At 37.6% G+C, this 6,000-nt stretch overlaps 1 long non-coding RNA gene across 1 annotated transcript in view; it reads right to left on the bottom strand.

Annotated features, from left to right (window-relative positions):
* Window positions 1-3,306: 3,306 nt before the first annotated feature.
* LOC102479512 (uncharacterized) overlaps window positions 3,307-6,000 on the bottom strand; it is a 135,690-nt gene continuing 132,996 nt past the window's right edge. The window contains exon 4 of the long non-coding RNA XR_333754.2: window positions 3,307-3,428. This is a non-coding gene — a long non-coding RNA (uncharacterized LOC102479512). The remainder of the gene's footprint in view (window positions 3,429-6,000) is intronic.

Raw genomic sequence — 6,000 nt, 5'->3', positions numbered from 1 at the left:
AATTGAATATATATCATCTGATGCCAGATTCCAGCTGCACATCACCTGTTCCATCTTGCAGGAAGTGATTATCAATGCACTGGTATGGTTTAAATGTATCAAATATCATTCATTTATATTGACTTAACAATACATATAGGACCCTAGACTGCAAACAGATTTTGATGCAAAGGGGGATCAAGGCAATAGGATAATCAAGGCAAGTAATCAAAGTCATGGGGGTCTTGGGGCAGCAGAGTGGCTAACATGAGCTACCCAAAGGTGGAAAGAAATGAAGAACAGAGAAAGTAGTATCCATCTGTCTATGGGACCCTGAGTCCTAATTATGGGAAGAATGTGGGGATTAGTAGAAAGAATCCTCAGTTTCTGAATATAAGCAACAACTTTGGAGAAGCAGAAGAAATCACTCTTATACCCCACACTGTACCTTCTATTGCATAAAGTGGAAGACTGTTTGTTGAATGACACTGATTTTCCTCATTTGAAGATAAAATTACAATATTTTGTCCTACTAGAGGCTGCAGCACTTTAAAAGACCTCAGACAATGGTGCTTAGTCTCCTGGGCCTGATGGAAGGATCTGGACTTACCCGTCCTTTCAACTAGTGTATATTAAAAAAAAAAAAAATCTGCCATGAATCTAGTTGCAGATTTAATTGCATCTGTAGTTTTTGCTTCATGGAGGCTTTGTTGGAATTATTGAGGAATTATTGGGTCACAGCTCAAATCCCATCTTTTGTTCATTCATCTCTTTAGTTCTCACATATTAAAATGAAATTCTCTCAGGAATTAAAAAATAACAATAAAAGCATTCTGATTATTTTCCAGGGTAAGAAAAAAGAAAAAATAATCTTTACTAAGTTTATATATAGCAGTTCTTAGAGGAGCTCAAATGTTGTTCTGATAAGGTCAAGATGTCCTAGATTTGCAGAGGTCACAGAAACCAAATGGAAATGCATAATGGACCAAAATGAGGTCTCCTGCATCATGGAGTTTGAAGTGGAGTTGATAAAATGGCTTTGCTCTTGCTAAAAGTATTCATGGATTTCAAAAAGTTTTGCACCAACATAAACCTGTACTTTGACTACCTCTTTCCACGAACATTCATGCATGAGAAGAGAGATAGAAAGCACCCTCAAGAGGGCCCAGTCATGCTATAATCTCCTTTACACAAATTCTCTATCCTACCAGAACCCTGGGCATGCACAAGCTCAGCAGGCTTTTCAAACCACAGGGGCTAGGACTCAAACTCTGGTCAGCAATGTGGAATATGGTTTCTTCTGCACAATGCTTAACCACTCACTATCAGGTAGGCCAGACTGTCATTAATTTATAAAGAAGATATCAAAGAAAGTAGTCACTGGCATAGATAAATAAGATAGAGAACTAGGTGGGGAGATTTGCTTGGATCATGGTTTGGGTAGAAGGAGTGAAGAAGGAGGTTATTATCAGCAGCCAGGATATTGCCCTTTTTGCTATAGGTGCCAGAGTGGGCATTAAAATTATAGAAGCCAGACTGTTTGGTTAACTGAAAAATAACATTTTTAGTATGGACTGATTTTCTGTGCTTTAAGAATAGGGTAACCAGAACTTTTAAGCAACCGACAGTTCAAAACCGAATTGAGCTGCTCTATGAAATAACAAATTTTTAAAACAGGGAATGAACAACCAACTCTGAAATGTTTAAGAGAAGACTGACATTGAGCAAAATGGCTTTCAAAGTTTTATTGCTATAAGTTTTCTATGAAAACTAGAATTGTTCTTTTTTATGGCCTAAGCAAGAGACTCTTGATACTTGAAAATCTCTGATATATCTTCTGTCTTCTTCATTTGATTTTTGCCTGAAAATTTTATAAGCCTGTTTCCTTTAACCAAGAAATTAATAATATTGTTGGTTAGACAAATGCATTACATGTAACCAAGAAATTGACAACATTGTTACCAAATCACTAATATTTTGATAATATGATAGGGAATTACATAGACAGGAAATCTATAACATTGCAGGAGAGCTCCCCAACGTGGGTGGAGATCAGCCTGCTAAGGTGGCTGGGAACATAGATTCTGAGCTCAGCCCACTGGGGTTGGAACTCCAACCTTGCCACTTATCACCTGAATGATCTTGTGAAAGTAACTTAATCTACATCCCTACCTTAGTGTAAAAACCATAAAACAATAGTAGCTACACAAGAGGATTATTGTGATTGTTGAAGGAAGTAATCCTTACAAAGGATTTAGCACAATGCCTGTCATAAAGGGAATTTTGGATAAGTGTCAGCACTGCTCATTGAGATGCCACCACTTTCTGCATACACTGTAGAATCTTTCTTCTCTACTTTACTTATAACTCTGTCATTTTAAGCATAATTTAAAGTGCATGTCTTGGCATGAAGGGGTCTTAAAAAATCATGGAAAATGAATATTATGAAAATGCTAGGCATAGATTTCAAAATTTTTGTACCAAAATAACCTCATTACTTTATTTCCATTGTTCAATGAACTTTTTGATGTCCTCTTATACATACGATCTTTTCTTCTCTGGCTATCAAACTTTTCAATATATGTTGATGTACCTTCTTCATCCCAATCCCCTTTGTTTTGTGGTGTCACCTCTCTGGCTTCCAGAGAGAAGCTCTCCTTCTTGCAAGTGCGACCTAGAGCTAAGAAAGCCAAGATCTGCTGGATGTGGTGCTCTTGGAAGACTCATGTTTTCAGGTGTCCTGAAGGAGAGGCTCTGCATCCCTACTGAACCTTTTCTTTGTCCAGTTTTGTGTCTGCATAAGAGCTGTCATCCATTATTGTCTTCTGTAGGTATCACCTACAGTCTTAGTATCACAAGGATAAATATTTTTCTTCATCCTTACAACATGGAATTCTAATCTTGATTTTATCCCACCCTAATCCACTCCTATAAAACATGCTGCAAGAGGATTTCATGGTGAGTGCATATCTGCCCAGACTTTTTAGAATTTCACTCCTGGACTTCTGGGAGTCCTATTTCCTATTGACACGCTCCCCAAGATAAGACATTTTCTTCCTCTGCGGGGTGAGTATTACCCTTTAAGCAGGACCACTCTCAGTACCCTTTCCATATTAGTGTGAAATATCTCTCTACCTCAACTGGAACCAATGGCCCTACAATGAATTTCTCATTCTTATAAATGTACATCTTCAAATAGACAAGATGGAACAAATGCATAAGCTTATTCGACACATTTCCAAAGGGACTCACTTGCACATTCATTTATTGACCACCAAATGCTACAGGTCATAGTTGTTGGAAAAAATTAGTATAGAATGCAAAAGCAGTACTGTTCAAAGATGGATGACACTTGAGGACAGAACAGAAGTCCTGGGTTCAACAGAGGTAACTTCTTTAGCGCCCTTGCTCACCATTTCTCTTGCATTTTTTGTGGGGTTCATTTGCCCCTGAAATAGAAAACATAAAGGCTGAAATTAAATCTTATTTTTCTTTTTGTCTTTTAAATAATTCAGCACAAAATTGTTCATAGACATGAAAAGTCATAGAATCTTAGATAGTAAAAACATCACAGATCTTGAGGATTATCTGGTCAATGAATGGAAATGGAAGGCTCAGTTCTTAACAAGACAAACTTCTCTAGTGTACTTTGGGGGAATTATTCAGCATGGGCAATGAGACTTTTATTTGCATCTGTATACTTGTCTGGTTATTAAAAATAAATGTATTCTTTCTCTATAGTTTTTTTTTTTCATGTAAAAACATTGAAGGAGGGGAGTAGTTCATGCTATAGAATCATCTCAAACTTTCTTTTTGAAAAGGAAAGTTCAAGAGAAACTTTTTCTCTTAAAACACAGGATGTTTGATGATATTTCAGACAATGGCAGCTATCATGAGAATCTTCTTTGAGGGTTGTGGTATATGGGAGTCCAACAGATAAATATGCCCGAGAGTTTGCAGAGGGTCGTAACCAAGAGAGATGAGCACCCACTGGTGGGAGAGAGAAATGTCAAAGAGCCAACCAATAGTCAACTGACAAAACCCATTCCCAGTCTTCAGTTAAATCTAAACCAGTTGTGCCTCGTTGAGAAAAATAACCAATTATCTGGTTCCTTAAAGGGTAGGAAGAAGAGCCTTCAGGCCAGGCTCTGATGTTCTTGTCTGAAGGGGGACTCTATGGAAATCATAAATCAACAAATTTCATGGTTGAAAATATCTGATTTCATGCCTACTTACATTGATACAAATGTCATATTGAAACTATGAAGTGTATGTTATAGCTGGGACACCCAGAGGCTCTTCCTAAAATTGTCCTTTATACTACTGGCTTGTACATGATTTATCAGGCTGCTTGAGTCACAGACATGGGAAAATGCTGTTTTAATACATTTCTAATCAGTTTTCAGCATTAAATTACAGGTTTGACTATTTTATAATGATCTCAGTACTGTTCACTTTGTGATACTATGATGGGTGCCAAGCTTTCTCCTCAGCAGGCATTCTGTGGTCTGAGCTTTCCAGTCCTGGGACGCAACAGTATAGAACTGGTTCAATTGCCTCAGACCTTTCCAGCAAACTTCCTTCACCCTAAGGTTTCTAGAGAGACCTCTCTTGTGAGTCAAGGGGTGTTATGGGATTTCCTGTACACCTTGATGAATATCTAGAACGTTCTGCTCTATTTTTTCCTCCCCTTTGGTATCCACTATTGTCTCATGACCCTGCAGGCACCATTATCTCGCAAGATACGCTGTTACTATTCTTTTAAACTTGGAGATCTCAGGGTATTCTAGTGTTAAACTAACTCCATTTTGTCTGTATCTTTGGCAAGCTGCTATGTTATTCTGTTACAAATATCACAACTGCACAACTGTGAACTGCAGACTAAGCCTACCTCTTATCACATATTCTAGCTTAAGAAAGTAGAACCTTCTGCTTCCATGCCATCTCCAATTTTTTTTTTCTTTTAGAGAGAGAGATATTTTTGCTATAGGGCATGCATACTTGCCATAGAGACAGAAAGTGAGAATCACCCCACTGGGGAGATGGCCAGGCTACAGTTCCTTCTCCTCCATTCTCCTCTTGGGATTTTAGGCACACATGCACATGTGTGAGTTTTAAGCCACCAGATATAGGATTCGAACTGCAACTGGCTACGCGGAAGTCCAGTGACATAACCATTATGCCATCTGCTGGTCATGCAATCTCCATTTCTTTCTTACTGAGACTTGTTCTTATAGGGCAGCAGAGAAAGATAAAATTTCATGTGTCCTGCAGCATCTATTGACCTTTACCAATAGTCCATCACTGAAACTCAATCTCCTCAGGGGAGTTTTTCCTTCTAGGAATATTGCTGGGGAAATTAAGAGGTCATTGTTTGCCCTCTGATCTCTTAAAATAGTTTTGAGGAGGAGCATGTAAGTCATTCCTGTGGGGCAGGCCCGTAGACCTATATTACAGGTTAGCTTTAGGCAACTCCAATCCTACCAGTGAATCTGGAAGGGTCAGCATTTGGAGAACTCTAACTGGCTCCCCATATGCCCATTCTATCAAATTTTCTTAGACATGTTCAATTATTTTTGATTCAAATAAATTGTATCTAAATGTATTTCAATTATATTTTAGTTAGCTGGAGAATGTCTTGGCAATTCTCCACAGGTTTCAATATTCTCCGTTGTACATACCTTTTTTCTACTTGACATGACTTCTAATTCTTTTCTCTACTTGACATGGCTTCTCATTGACATTCTTCTGGTACTCAAAGCTATGTCATTTTCAAATCTGGTTTAGATTCCTACTTAGGGACCCTGGCAGTTAGCATCACAAATTTAGACCATTGAAAGAGTACAACATTTGGCATATATGAAGTATTTCATTTGTATTAATTGACAATTCACAAATGCATGATACTTTTATTCTTTGTAAATATATATATATATATATATATACATATAATCAGAAATTAAATGTATTCATTTTCTAATGAGAACAAAAACCAGAAGAAAAATATGAGCAAACTTTTGT

Source organism: Tupaia chinensis, unplaced genomic scaffold (assembly GCF_000334495.1).
Source record: "Tupaia chinensis unplaced genomic scaffold, TupChi_1.0 Scaffold000088_1, whole genome shotgun sequence".
Taxonomy (NCBI): Eukaryota; Metazoa; Chordata; class Mammalia; order Scandentia; family Tupaiidae; genus Tupaia; species Tupaia belangeri.
This window is presented reverse-complemented; position numbering and strand designations above follow the sequence as displayed.